Here is a 16,075-nt window from a genome sequence, read left to right on the forward strand (position 1 = left end):
AAAGCCAGCCAGCTTTAGAGCCTTTGATGACAGTAAAGTAGATTGATTGATACTTTCTCTTCATAGAATTACAGTTCTGCTGAAGTTGTAAATCATTTTTTTTTTTCCTATGCCTAAGAAACTTTAGTGAAGGATTTGGTTTCAGCTTAGAATTTTGGCAGAGTATCACCAACTTTCACCCAGCTTCTTTGTGCATGCTCCTCCTCTCTTGCCATAATTTGTAAGAAAATGTTTGTCAGCAGAAAGGTAGTGGTGTTTAAAAATAAAAAGCAGACGTATAAGGAAAGCCCATTAAGTCTTAAAGTGGCTTCCCTTCTAGGGAGCACACTCTGACTCCCTCTCTCTTAAACTGTGGTGAACAGTATGCTAAAACGAATAATTCGCAGCTGCTTCCTATCACTTAACTTTTTTCTATAATGAAAAATATCAGATGGGGAGGAAATACTAGGAAGATTTACCATCTTGCCAAACACTTTTTCTAAGAGTAAAGTAACTTTCAATCACAGTAGATACTTAATCCATTTTACTTCCTAAATGGAACCAAGTCTAATTATTTATCGTCTAATTTTTTCATCCATACTAGGGACATAAGATAAAATTTTAAATTTACTTAAATGACCAGAGAGATAAAGAGAGAAAAAGACTTTATCATTAGGTGGAAATTTTGGTGAGTAACTTGTAAGTTTTTCCTTTTCTGTCCTTGACTTTCTCAGTTAACAAGACTAGGCTCATATTAAGAAACATGATTAGCCAATGTACCATCCTCACTCCTGTTAATTTGTGAGATATCTAATTACTGAGTAGTTATTAATTAGTCAGAAAAAAACCCAATAGCAAGTCTGAGATTTTAAAAGAGCATATTTACGCATTGTTGTTGTTCAGTTGCTCAGTCACGTCAAACTCGAACTGCAGCATGCCAGGCTTCCCTGTCCTTCACTGTCTCACAGAGTTTGCTCAAGCTCAGGTCCATTGAGTCGGTGATGCCATCCAACCATCTTATCCTCTGTCACCCCTTCTCTTCCTGCCCTCCATCGTTCCCAGCATCAGGGTCTTTTCCAATGAGTTGGCTCTTTGCATCAGATGGCCGAAGTATTGGAGTTTTTTACATGTTATATATATTTACACATTAGATGTATAAGATTATATATATATTTATATGTATACATATTATATATATATATATAAAACATGTAAACAGATGATATATATTCTAATTGTTGAATATAATTGTGCTTATAGATTTTAGCCACTTTCTTTTGGTCTGATTAAAAGCATTCCCCAACTTGGTCACTGTTCCTCTCTATTGCTAAGAAGGATTGAGACTCATATTAGCAATAATTCATTAAGTCATAGCTGATCCACAGTTAGTCTGATTTCACATCGTGGCCTGACCCACTGGATTATATTATCCACATAGGTTCAAGGGAAGCTTTTTTGTTACTCCCTCCTCCTTGCTGTCCCACATCAATGACTCAATCATTACCTAAATTATGCTACTCATTTCTTATAGACAAGAGAGTCATGAGAATCTGAACATATTTTGCCTAAGTATATTGCTTGTCTCAAATTAAAATAATTAGAATGCAAAAAATAATGCTATATTTGTAACAGAAACTATTTTTGTAAATAGCAGAAATTTTGTCTACCACTTTGTTTTCCTTCGGATTATCAAAGAAAGTACTGAATAATGGAAATGTTCTTCCTTTAACTCATAGCCTGTATTACTACTTTGCTTCATGTGCAGAAGTCCCTTAAAATCTGTGACAAGCTTACAAGTAAAAGAACTTTATGGGCTCTGAGCAAATCAATTTGAAATTGGAATACTTTATTTCATGATAAGGGGGAAATGGCTTGATCTCACTGTATGTCTAAATCCTTTCTTGTTATCAAATAAATATCATGGTTTATGAATTCACAGAGGAAAAATATATTGGTGTAGAATTTTCTGCTTGAAAAGTGGAAATCACAAAGGTATAATGTCAATCATACCTTATCAAGGGTATATGCTGTCAAAACATGACATTACTCATGATATTAATGTTGACCAAGAGGGTGAGACGGTGTTTGACAGGCTGTTCCTCAAAACCCATAACCTAGTCTAATCATGTGAAAAATCTAAGCCCCAATTGAGGGATACTGTACAAAATTCCTGAAGAGCACTTTAAAAAACAGTCAAGATTATTAAAATCAAGGAAAGTCTGAGAAACTTTCAGAACCTAGAGGAGATTAAGGACACATGATGAGTAAATTAATGTGGTATCCAAGATGGAATCCTAGAATAAAACAGGGACATTGGGTAGAAACTAAGGAAATCTGAATAAAGCATAGACTTTAGTTAATGCTAGTATATCAGAACTGGTTCATAACAAATGTACCATATTAAACCAAGATGCTAACAATAGAAGAAACTGGGTGTGGAGTACATGGGATCTCCCCTCAACTTTTCTATAAATCTACAACTACCCTAAAATAAATACTTTATTTAAAAATCCCAAGAATGAAAAACCCTAAAACTAATTCACCCTGAAACTTCAAAGAAAGGAATTGTAAGATCTCATTCATACTTAGTCAACAATCATTGTGTTTTGGTCAGGCATATTACAGAAGGGAAGCCTAAACATGCACACTATTTACAGCCCTGAGGCCTTTTCTGAAATGCTTAGTCTATTGGACATGATGTATACGTTACTTTGATAGATGTTACTAACCAGACAGAGAAATTATCTGTGGAGAAAGAAGAATTTAGAGCCTTTCTGTAACTATGATCTTGAGTAATTTAATATAGTAATTAAAATCAAAGTGAAATTTCTCTCTTGACTCTTCCTTTTTATAGGCCATGTGACAAGGTTTACTTGTAAGGAGAAAGAAGGGCAACAGCTGAGGAGTCATGTTCTCAGTGACAGCTGATTTGCCAGTGAGCAGATCTCCAAGTGTTCTTCATACTTAACTGTACCATTTGCTGTATAAGTTTTTTTGAGGCTTACCAAAGTGCAGGGGAATAGTAGAGAAGGGATAAATTCACTACTAAAGGTGGACTGTCATATCCTACCTTCTAAACCCTTTGTATTTTTTTTTTTTTAACTACACGGTCAAGATTTGATACACATCAATCTTTTTCTTATGTAATGATGTAGGTTTTTAGGTTCTTTTGGACTAAGATAAAGTATTTGTTTTCTATTTGGAAATGTAGAGCCTGGAAAATGAGAGGAAGCAGCATTTCCCCTTCTCTGCCCTGGTCCTTATAATAGCCTAACAATCTCATCCACCGACCAGGCAACCACAGGGATTTATTTATCACACATACTGATCACTTATAATATGCTAGGTGCTTTTATAATAGCATTCATTAGGCTTACTGGGTGAACAAGATGGATTTGGTTCCTGTTCTCTTGGAGTTTTGCTGGAGATGGGGGCTGTGAAAAACAGTAATCAAGTAAATGAAAGGATGGCAAATTGTCACAAGGGATAAAGAAAACCAAGTGCTGTGAAAATAATTATTTGAAGTGGAGTGGACACTCACTTGTATACACTCACTTGTATATTTGAGGAGATGCCATTTTAGCTTAAAAGGAGACCCTTTCCTTGTGCTTGATTTATACTTTTAGATTTTCTGAAACTTAAAACAGAAGTAATGATATTATAAAATTTGCAATTATATGGAATTTAACCATTTACAAAATGAGTCCAAAGTGTAAAATGTATATATCCTTCAACTCTGCAATGCTAATTCTTCACAATTAGTAATGACTAATTGGATGACTGGTTGGATATTAAAATTGCTTGTGAAGATTTTATTAAATTCCCATGCCTGGGTTCAAGAAATTGTTGGGTCTGGTGTGGGGAAGGGGCAGCAGAGCATGGGCAGCAGTATTTTTTTAAAAGCTCCGTGGATGATTCTTATGTAAAGCTAGTTTTGAGAAACACTAGCCATAGTGAAACACTCATGCCTATGAACCAAGATCCTGTACAGCATTATTTCTAACAGGAAAAAGATCACAACAAAAATGCCTATCAATGAATATTGATTAAATTGACATGGTCCATGTGGTGTTTTTCTATACGGTTCCATGGGATAAGGAAAGATCTGTAAGAAATGAAAACAGCAAGTTACAGAATTTGATACCATATATGTAAATATATCCACAAAAATCTACATAATTACCTTTGTATGTATAAATACATGTCTAGGTTGATTCCTGTTGAGACAGGTGAGAAATGAGTTAAGAGGACTGCAAAAATTTCAAGGGACTTCCCCAAAGGTCTAGCGGGTAAAGAATCTGCCAGCAATGCAGGAGACACAAGGCATGCAGGCTTGATTCCTGGGTTGGGAAGACCCCTTGGAGAAGGGCATGGCAACCTACTCTAGTATTCTTGCTGGGAAAATCCCCTGACAGAGGAACCTGGCTGGCTACAATCCATGGGGTTGCATAGAGTCAGACGTGATTGAAATGACTGAGCATACACAGAAAGCTCAAACTGAGTGCTGATGGAGGGATTGTAGAGAAAGATTAGGAAGACTACTTCCCATTACTCCTCTTCTGAACACTGAAGCTGTTATCCTGATTTAGGATATGACTTGAAAGATGACGTTCCTGTGCTTCTCAAAATGCTCATGACTGTGTATATTGCAGAAGAAAGGTAATAGTATAGGGGGGCTTGAGATCCGTGAAGAGAAGCTACAGAGACTCACTTTTACAATCTCATTTGTTGTGATGCTCTCTTTGATGGCACTGTTCCTTCCTCTCTACTCTTTCTCATTTGTGCCTGAACTGTGGATCTCGGGGATACATACTCTCCACACACACACACACACACACACACACACACTCACACACACTCACACACACCCTTACAAGGACACTCTCTCTCTCTCTCTCTGTCTCTCTCTCACACACACACACAGCTACAAGGACACACATACTCATACACACCTTTCTTCAGCAACCAAACATAGCCCTGAAGAATTAGATCATGCTAAGGGCTTCTTACTACTTATCAAAGGAGATGAGTTTTGAATGCTTATAATATTCTCTAGGAGTGAGAGAGGAAGAGACTTGGGAGTTTTGAAGTACTAGAGAATGAAATGACAAAAAATTGTAATAAGAGTTGTAATGGACTTAGCTCTTGGACTTTTATTTTTTGATGTTTTAGAGAAAGAGAAATGATAAAATGTAGAAACGATTGTTTGGGCTGGATTTCTTTAACTGACATGACTGAAGCGACTTTGCATGCATGCATTGAGAAGTAAATAGCAACTCACTCCAGTATTCTTACCTGGAGAATCCTGGGGAGAGAGGAGCCTGGTGGGCTGCCATCTATGGGGTCGCACAGAGTTGGACATGACTAATGCGACTTAGCAGCAGCAGCCCCAACGCTCAGTGTTGTGGCTGATTTATATTAGATGCTCAAAATTTATAATGAATAGATAATTTGGGGTAATAGCATGTAATAATTAAATGAATCTTATTTGAAACCACAAGGAAACACAAATTGACTTTTATAAAGTCAGTTTAATTAAAAATGTGTCAACTAGCAAGTGAATAAATGCAACAACCTTCAGCAGAATTTTTGGATTTCTGTTTTGTATTAGGGCTGGGAGCTAATTTGGTACACCTATTTCTTAGGTATAGGTTATATTGTTGCTGAATTCAGAGTCAAATCTTTCCTTAAGCCATGGACAGAGAGTAAAGATTTACTTTATATTCCTGTTTTGATGATAATACAGTATACAGAGCCTATTATATATATATTACTATGAACTGGGTTTATAGCAAGCTGTTCTTAAAGAGGAATTACTCACTTTAGACATAGAATGGGTGAAAATGGTATTATTTATGAGTCTTGAAAAACTGTGTGTGTGTTCAGTTACTAACTCATGTCTGACTCTGCAACCCCATGGGCTACATCATGCCAGGCTCCCCTGTCCTTCACTATCTCTAGGAATTGCAATCAAATTAGGTAAAAAATATATTCTCAGGAAATTTTATTCCACAAACACTAAATATTTACCATGTCTTGTGTACCATGCTGGGCACTCTGAGTACAATTGTGAGCAAAAACTTGAGGTTATAGTCTGTTGAGGGAGAAAAGCACTGGTGCATCACCGACATAAATCTAAAATTATACTGAGATGGGTATTTGAAAGAGTATATAAGCAGGGTTAGGAGAATATGGAGTTGGAAAAACTTGAAGGTATCAGTGAAGTCTTCCCTAAGGAAAGGATAATTGGATTGAGAACAGGAAGAAAGGCAGTAATACATGAAGGGAGCAGGGATGAAGATTCTAGCCAACAGAAATGGCAGTGCACAAGCCACCTTAACAAGAGTTGCCATACACAACAACAAAATATCTGTATAAATAAATATTAAAGCAAATGAAAAAAATTAAATGAGGATCACAATTAAAAAGAAATTGAAAGTGGCCCCATCAATTGTCCTTCATAACAAATCAAAAAGACATTCGAGTTTCAAAGATTTGCCTTCTTGGCTGAGTCTGTATCTGCAAAGTAACTTAGAAATCCCATCTGTTCAGCCAACTAGAATAAAAGTAGGTGACAGAAAACTCAGAGAAATCTTGAGAATGCAAAGTATGTAATGGATTTTGCCTATCTTTATTTTTATGGAAAGGACGTGAAAGTGAAAGTTACTCAGTTGTGTCCTACTCTTTGCGACCTCATGGACTACACAGTCTATGGAATTCTCCAGGCCAGAATGCTGGAGTGGGTAGCTGTTCCCTTCTCCAGGGGATTTTCCCAACCCAGGGATCGAACCTGGGTCTTCTGCATTGCAGGTGGATTATTTACCACCTGAGCCACCAGGGAGGCCCTGTGGAAAGGAGGAGACAGGTAATATTACTCCAGCTTCATAGCAAGGACTTTGAAAAAGACACATTGACCTCATCAGCTCCCAAAACTCAATGTGTTTTCTTGCCTCCTACCAATTATTTTGCCCAAGTAATCAGAAAGTTTGTGTGTGTGTGTGTTCCCTGAAGATATAATTCCTCAGAAGCATAGACAATTATTTTATATTTCCCCACATATAGGGACCATTAAAAGTTTTTAGTAAAGTTTTGTTGAATTAGAATGGAATTTGTTGTCATAACTCCCTTATACAATCCTGAAGAAAATTTGTTAATTAATTGAGTACAATTGGCTCTTCATATCCATGGGTTCTGAATCCTTGGATTCAACCAACTGTGGATCAAAAATATTTGAAAAAAATTCCAGAAATTTCCAACTTGCTGCATGACAGCAACATTTTTGGAGAAGGAAATGGCAACCCTCCCCAGTATTCTTGCTTGGTAAATCCCATGGGCAGAGGAGCCTGGTGGGCTACAGTCAGTGAGGTCACAAAAGTGTCTGACATGACTTAGCCACTAAACAACACAGCAACAATTTACATAGCATTTCCATTGAATTAGGTATTATAAGTAATCTAGAGGTGATATAAAATATATGGGAGGATGTACATAGGTTATATGCAGATTGTTGTTGTTCAGTCATTAAGCTGTGTCTGACTCTTTGTGACCCTATGGACTGCAGCACACCAGGCTGTAGTATATGCAAATAATACACCATTTTATAGAAGACTGGAGCATCTACAGAGTTTGGTATCTTTGGAGAAGGAGGGGTTCCCGAATCATTCTCCCTTGGAGACTGAAAGATGGCTGTATGTAGTAAACAAAAATTGTGAAAATTTTAATTTCTCCATATGAAATGTCCTTTTCATTTGTGATAACTATTTTTTGGTGTAACAAAGTACTATATTAGGTTTAGAAATTTGCCTCAATTTTCTTTGTTATGCTTCTTTAGGTAAAATAAGAATTAGCTTGGATGTGTGAAGAATTACTGTGTGTATGTGTGTGGATAAAGAGCACAGTGTTAATAATAGTTATTTCTGAGTGAGAAAAGTATGAATGAGTTTCCTTTTGGTAATGTATATTTTCTATTTTTCTTCTGTGGTTGCAGTTTGTTTATGTAATACATAAATGATAAAATAATTCAAAAAGCCAACAATAAGGATTTGATATGGGTACAATACAAAGAATTCACATAAAAGCCCACTTGGTAAACTTTCAATTAAGATTCAGGAATTTTTTCCCTTTATGCTTATATAGCTAAGTTCATGTCCGTGTGATGACTATATGAAAACTTGCCAATGACAGGCACGTGGAATAAGGGGGCTTCACCTAATTCCATGCCCCAACAGCTACTTATCTGGATTTTAGTTGACATATCCACAAGGCCCCAATATTTGCTTATTATAGCTCTTCTATCACCTACAATTTACTTCCTTGCTTCAGCTTTGTCTATAAATTACAATCCACATTTGGTGGGTGAGAATTGTATGGAAATCATATCTTCTTATTGGCTTTTCCCACTTAACAAATTGAATAGAAAGTAGAGTTCATGTTTCTGAGTCTCTCAAGCCTTCATAAGTAGCATGCATTAAATCATCCACTTCTCCAATCACAATTTGCCCCAACAGGAATAAGACTGTATCTGTGATTTATTTAGGTAATGATTGTGTAGTTCATATAGTCCAACCTTAAAGCTAAAGCAAGCAATGAATTGTTGAATTATTTCTCCATGAGAATATTAACTAGGGAAGTCTGGTTTACTTCCAAGAAAGGAAGGAATAGAGGAAAGAAGGAAGTTACCATTGACAGTTATTTTAGTTTTAGAGAGGCTTAAATAAAAAATAAGAGAAATCGATAAGGTACAATCCATCATCTCTTTTTACTACAAAGTTGTATGAATTTTGCTTGTGAACAGCATTATTATAGTGGCAATCCATGGATGGTTATTGTGTATTATCTTCATCAAAACTTGCAACAGTTTTGAGGTAGAGATGTATCCTACTATCCATTTTACAGACCGAAAGACTCAGCAAGGTAAAATAATGTATTAGTTACACACAGTAAAAGTGTCAAAAACAGAAATAGAATCTGGTTTTGATAATTAAAAGCCTAAGCTCTTAACTATTGCTTCCTACTGACTGAGAGAAGAGAAGTTACATGTGAAAAACTATGTGGATTACACATCAGCTGTCCAGTTATGTTAGAATTAAATCTTGTTGATCCATTTGAATGCTATGTTTCAGAAGAGAGACTCAAAGAGGGAAAATAACTACCCAAAGGCTAGAGACTCCAATGTCTGAGAAATCTTGGGAGTACTGGGAAACACAAAGTGGAACAGAGTAGACAGTAGTGATAGGATCATACTCCTGGCATATTTTTTAATGCTTTAATGAATGGGAGTGTGCATTTTATTTATATTTATTTATTTATTGACTCACGATGAGGCACGTGGGATCTGAGTTCCCCAACCAGGGATCAAACCTGTGCCCTCTGCATTGGGAGTGCAGAGTCTTAATCACTGGACCACTAGGAAAGTCATTCTCCTGGCATTTATTATCCAGAGAAAAACATTTATGGGATCTTTTAATAATGGAATTATGACCTATGGAACTTGCAGGATGAACTCCTAACATTGTTCAACAAGGTGGATTTGACCTAATTCCCACCTGCCTCCCTTCACTACTTTTATCTTTGCATGTAACAGTGTAGTCATACTGACCATTCCACCTTAGGGGTGCATTTTGTTGTATGTAGGCTGTTGTTGCTATATCTTTGTGTGCAATACTTTTCCACACAGCTTTTCATGCCAGTCTCCTGGGATCACTGAGATTTCAGTCTTTAGTGTTGCCTCTTTAGAAAGACCTTCCCCAGTCATGTTATCATAAGGAGTCCCCATTTCAGTCATTATCTAGGCCAGTATTTGATTTTCCTCATAGCCTTTATAAATTTCATTTTTTATAATTTGTCTTCTAATGTATTTTAGGAAGTGTGCTACTCCATGAGATCAGGGACTCATCTGTCTGGTTCTATAGCAAACCTCAAGCTCTCAACTCATAGTAAGCTCAAAACAAGTATTTATTTATTGAATGAATGAATAAATAAGTGAGTGGTATGGGTTTTGACATTGGTTAATGATAATTAAATGACTCAGGCAGTTTGGAGCTCTAATTTTTGAGAGCTTGGAAGAACTTGGATAGCTAGATTAGAAAGGCAATGAATAAAAAATTGACTATCAGAACCCATTCTGAGATGATAAAGACTTTGGCATTATTTAGTGGAAGGAAGGGACAAACAGTGACTAAAAAACAATTTTAATTATGTAAAATGTAACAAGAGAACATTCATTAGTGCTTCTTAATATGAAACTAAGTAGGATGAGTGAAGAGACTTTCTGATAAAAATAAATAATCATCAACTGAGGATTAAGAGATACTCTTAAAAGTGTTCTGAAATGTTGTAAACAGTTTCGTTTTAAGAGCAGATAGGTATTTAACTGCAGGCTTTTTAAGGGACTAGGAGTGGATAATAAAGATAATGTTTTTTTCTTTTTGATATTTACACTCCTTTCATCACTAAGTTTTTAATCCGTGTTATTTATTTAACTCTCAGTAAATCCCATCCTTGTGTAAATAAGAGCTGGTGTTTTTTTCTTCTACTGCTCTTAGAGTTACCTTGCCAGAGGTCATGCCACATCCAGGGCAAGCCGGGATCAGTGCTTAGGAATCCTTCCTTCAGAGGGAGATGGTGAGCCATGTGGAAAAGGAGTCAGCGCGATTCCTTGCATGGTTAGCATGCTGCTTCCCTTGGGGGCGGGGTGTAAGGTTTCTTAAGGAAGGACATTTATAGTGATTAGAATTGCTCAGAGCTTGCTTCATTGTGTAATCCTGATACTGTAGTATGTGATTTTGGCAAGAGGGGAGTATGAAAGGGACAGAAAATCCCAGACGGTGACATAGACGGGCACATGGAGTAGGCGCTACCTCAAGTAAAGGGTCTGCGGCAGCAGACGCACAGGAGCCGATTGGTCAGACTCCGGGTCAGAAATGCCTCCTGGTCATCTCCGGAGGACAGCCGAGAGCACAAATGCCCAAGGACAGCGACTGTCTGTTAGCTCGCTGTCATTCTATAATACTTAAACCATCGTTCCAAGAACAAACTAGCAAAATAAGCATTTGCTGTTTTTCTGGGAAATAATGTACAAAGTAACTCCCAGGGCAAAAACGTTAAGAAGAAGTACTAATCATGTGCCTACCTTAAAAACCAGTAATTCTACTGCTATCAACATACCTTACCACAATGTTTACATGTGGGCATAAACCTTCTTAGCAACGTTATTCATAGTAGCACAAAGCTGAAAACAATTCAGATATCCATCAACAGCAGAGAGGACATGTAAAGCACGGTGTATTCATATAATGATGCATTACACAGCAGTAAGAAGGAACGAACTACGGGTATATATAATAACGCGATCAGTCTCATGCAGTGTTGACTTAAAGAACGCTGATTAGAAAAAACAGTAGATATAATATGATTCTATGTATATGAAGTTCAAGACCAAGTGAAATGGACTGATTGCATAAGAAGATAGGGTGGTGGTTAACTCGGAGAGGAGGGTCGGATAGTGGTGGTGAGTGGAGAGATTGGCAGCTGCATGAATATATTCACTTTGTGATTATTCATCAAGCTGTACACTTATTTTGCCACCGTCCCAAATATATAACTTAATAACAAGCTCAGTAATGAAAAGAAGTAATACTGCCCTTCAAAGTAAAATGAGTGAGAGTAGACTGACTCAATGGACATGAATTTGAGTGAATTCCAAGAGATAGTGAAGGACAGGGAAGCCTGGTGTGTTGCAGTCCATGGGGTTACAGAGTCGGCCACGACTTAGCAACTGAACCACAGATGAAGTCGAAGGAACTGAGGGCTGCTGTTTTCAAGTGTGTTTTAGGGGCTTCAGGGGGCGTGAGTGTCGCTGTCACCATTTGGAGGATGGGCAGCAACTGCAGGGACAGGAATAGCCATGGCTGACTGTGCATTTGCTACTTCTCCCGGTCAAGGTTTTCTAATTCAGGCCAGGAGAGTATTTGTGACTCCAGGAGGCCACACTGTGGCACGTTAAACATTCTCTAGGTACTGGCAGCCTTAGCCTGTGCGTTTGGAGGAGTTCTAGAAGAGAGGATAGCACAAAGAGCATGCTGGGCCCACTCCAAAACGGCACCGGGATCTAAAAGATGCCAGACACCTGTTCCCCATAATAATAAACTTCAATGTGAGATTTCTTGCTTTTAAATTGCCCCATACATTCTTGTATATCACACAACTGTGGGCTTTTCTGACATGGAGGAAGTTAGGACCATGAAAGCTGGGAAGAAGGCAAAATGGAACTGCAGTGGCCTCTTTCTCAGCTTGTAATGAACTATTTGCAGTCAAGACCAAGCACGCTTATTGATTCTCATCAAGTGAGATTTTTTGCAGAGTGAAAGCCTCGCCTGCCCTGCGGTGAGCCCCATGGGACTGTTCCTGCTGCACTCTTTCAAACAAACAGATTAAACTCCTCATAAGATGCTTCTTCTGACACATCCACACTGTATATATGAAAATCCCCTCGGTGTCCTTTTGGCAGTTAAGATGCTTGTAGCTTCAGTGCACTGCAGACTGTGTACCAGCTGGCAAGGTGATTTTTTTTTCCTTCCCAGGAATGTGTAAAGGAAGAATTAGATTGCTGTTTGTTGAAATAGACTGTATATCTCACAAGTCCCATTTCAATAATCTTCTGGAGGCGAGAATGAATTTTGGATTGGAAAGGGCATTACAACGAGGCTAAATAAATAGCATGAGGCCCCTCGGCACCTAGCCAGCAAGCAGAGCTACAATGTGACTTCCAGCCTTTACATTTCACAGTCTCTTTCTTCAGCAAACAGAGTCTGAAAGGTCTTACACAGAGGCAGAATTTTAAGTCTGAACACTCAGGAAACTTGGTCTTCGAACTCCAAAGCTGTCGTATAATCCCCTGAGAGGTGTCAGAAACTTTCCAACTAAACTTTTTATGTCTTCAGTAATTGTTAAATCCAATATGCCTTAGGTTTCCCCTCAAATTCAGTCTTTGAGCTACATATATATTCCTGTACTTTTCTCCAACTTTAAGACTGGACTCCACCATCAGAGGCATATGAAAACCCTCTATAGGGCTGTGCATTGATACTGCAAGTCTAGAAATCCAAGATATCCTGGTAGAGGGAGAAAGACCTTTGGCTGGGGCTTGGAGGAGTGGGAAATCTGAGTGCTCAAGTTTGACGTGTGGTTTGGTCCCATTTCTTCATTGTTGTTGTTCAGTCGCTAAGGTGTGTCCGACTCTTTGTGACCCCATGGACTGCTGCATGCCAGGCTTCCCTGTCCTTCACTATCTCCCTGAGTTTGCTCAGACTCATGACCATTGCGTCAGTGATGCCATCCAACCATCTCATCCTCTCTCTCCCCCTTCTCCTGCCCTCAATCTTTCTCAGCATCAGGGTCTTTTCCAATGAATTGGTTCTTCGCATCAGGTGGCCAAAGTATTGGAGCTTCAGCATCAGTCCTTTCAGTGAATATTCAGGGTTGATTTCCTTTAGGATTGACTGGTTTAATCTTTCTGTCCCATTTCTTTCTCAGTTTATATTTCTTTAGGTGTGAAGGAAAGGGAGCATCTAAAGCAGGCCTTGTGTGTGAGTGGGATTATTTTTATAGTTTGCCTTCTCACAATGAACCTATTTTTTCTAGAATATTGAAAAAAAATGGATGAACTCCCACCTTATCCCTGCTAACCTCCTCCTCATTCATGGACTCTTGTCATTTGACTCTTCAGGTTATTCATTATGTTTCTGTGCCTCAGGACCTTTGAAAATGCTATTGTCTCTCCCTGCACTGACCTCTCCACCTTTCTTTCAGTGACTGTATTTTCCCGTCCAGCAAGTATTAGCTTAGATGTCATCTCCTCAGAGAAACCTTATCTATCACACTATCCAAAGTAGGTTTTACTTCCCCTATTCCTTATTGCAACACTTCATTTGATGGATTCATGGTATTTCTAAGAATTTGAGTATTTAATTACCTGATTATTGTGCAATTTTACCTATTATTATGTAAATTCTGTGAGGCAGCATTCATGGCTATCTTGTTTACTGTTGTAGTATTCTAACGTGGAATAGTATGTAATATAGTATTATCAGTTCAATTCAGTTCAGTCTCTCAGTTGTGCCTGACTCTTTGTGACCCCATGAATCGCAGCACGCTTCCCTGTCCATCACCAACTCCCGGAATTCACTCAGACTCACGTGCATCGAGTTGGTGATGCCATCCAGCCATCTCATCCTCTGTCGTCCCCTTCTCCTCCTGCCCCCAATCCCTCCCAGCATCAGAGTCTTTTCCAGTGAGTTAACTCTTCTCATGAGGTGGCCAAAGTACTGGAGTTTCAGCTTTAGCATCATTCCTTCCAAAGAAATCCCAGGGTTGATCTCCTTCAGAATGGACTGGTTGGATCCCCTTGCAGTCCAAGGGACTCTCAAGTGTCTTCTCCAATACCACAGTTCAAAAGCGTCAGTTCTTTGAGGCTCAGCTTTCTTCACAGTCCAACTCTCACATCCATACATGACCACAGGAAAAATCATAGCCTTGACTAGACGGACCTTAGTTGGCAAAGTAATGTCTCTGCTTTTGAATATAATATCTAGGTTGGTCATAACTTTTCTTCCAAGGAGTAAGTGTCTTTTAATTTCATGGCTGCAGTCACCATCTGCAGTGATTTTGGAGCCCAAAAAAATAAAGTCTGACACTGTTTCCACTGTTTCCCCATCTATTTGCCATGAAGTGATGGGACTGGATGCCATGATCTTCGTTTTCTGAATGTTGAGCTTTAAGCCAACTTTTTCACTCTCCTCTTTCACTTTCATCAAGAGGCTTTTTAGTTCCTCTTCACTTCCTGCCATAAGGGTGGTGTCATCTGCATATCTGAGGTTATTGATATTTCTCTTGGCAATCTTAATTCCAGCTTGTGCTTCTTCCAGCCCAGCGTTTCTCATGATGTACTCTGCATAGAAGTTAAACAAGCAGGGTGACAATATACAGCCTTGACGTACTCCTTTTCCTATTTGGAACCAGTCTGTTGTTCCATGTCCAGTTCTAACTGTTGCTTTCTGACCTACATACAGATTTCTCAAGAGGCAGGTTAGGTGGTCTGGTATTCCCATCTCTTTCAGAATTTTCCACAGTTTCTTGTGATCCACACAGTCAAAGGCTTTGGCATAGTCAATAAAGCAGAAATAGATGTTTTTCTGGAACTCTCTTGCTTTTTCCATGATCCAGCGGATGTTGGCAATTTGATCTCTGGTTCCTCTGCCTTTTCTAAAACCAGCTTGAACATCAGGAAGTTCATGGTTCACGTATTGCTGAAGCCTGGCTTGGAGAATTTTGAGCATTACTTTACTAGCATGTGAGATGAGTACAATTGTGCGGTAGTTTGAGCATTCTTTTGCATTTCCTCTCTTTGAAATTGGAATGAAAACTGACCATTTCCAGTCCTGTGGCCACTGCTGAGTTTTCCAAATTTGCTGGCATATTGAGTGCAGCACTTTCACAGCATCATCTTTCAGGATGTGAAACAGCTCAACTGGAATGCCATCACCTCCACTAGCTTTGTTCATAGTGATGCTTTCTAAGGACCACTTGACTTCACTTTCCAAGATGTCTGTCTCTAGATGAGTGATCACACCATCGTGATTATCTGGGTCGTGAAGATCTTTTTTGTACAGTTCTTTTGTGTATTCTTGCCACCTCTTCTTAATATCTTCTGCTTCTGTTAGGTCCATACCATTTCTGTCCTTTATCGAGCCCATCTTTGCATGAAATGTGCCCTTGGTATCTCTAATTTTCTTGAAGAGATCTCTAGTCTTTCCCATTCTGTTGTTTTCCTCTGTTTCTTTGCATTGATCGCTGAAGAAGGCTTTCTTATCTCTTCTTGCTATTCTTTGGAACTCCGCATTCAGATGCTTATATCTTTCCTTTTCTCCTTTGCTTTTCACCTCTCTTCTTTTCACAGCTATTTGTAAGGCCTCCCCAGACAGCCATTTTGCTTTTTTGCATTTCTTTTCCATGGGGATGGTCTTGATCCCTGTCTCCAGTACAATGTCACGAACCTCATTCCAAAATTCATCAGGCACTCTATCTATCAGTTCTAGGC

The sequence above is a fragment of the Capricornis sumatraensis genome, chromosome 3 (genome assembly GCF_032405125.1).
Source record: "Capricornis sumatraensis isolate serow.1 chromosome 3, serow.2, whole genome shotgun sequence".
In the NCBI taxonomy this organism is placed as follows: Eukaryota; Metazoa; Chordata; class Mammalia; order Artiodactyla; family Bovidae; genus Capricornis; species Capricornis sumatraensis.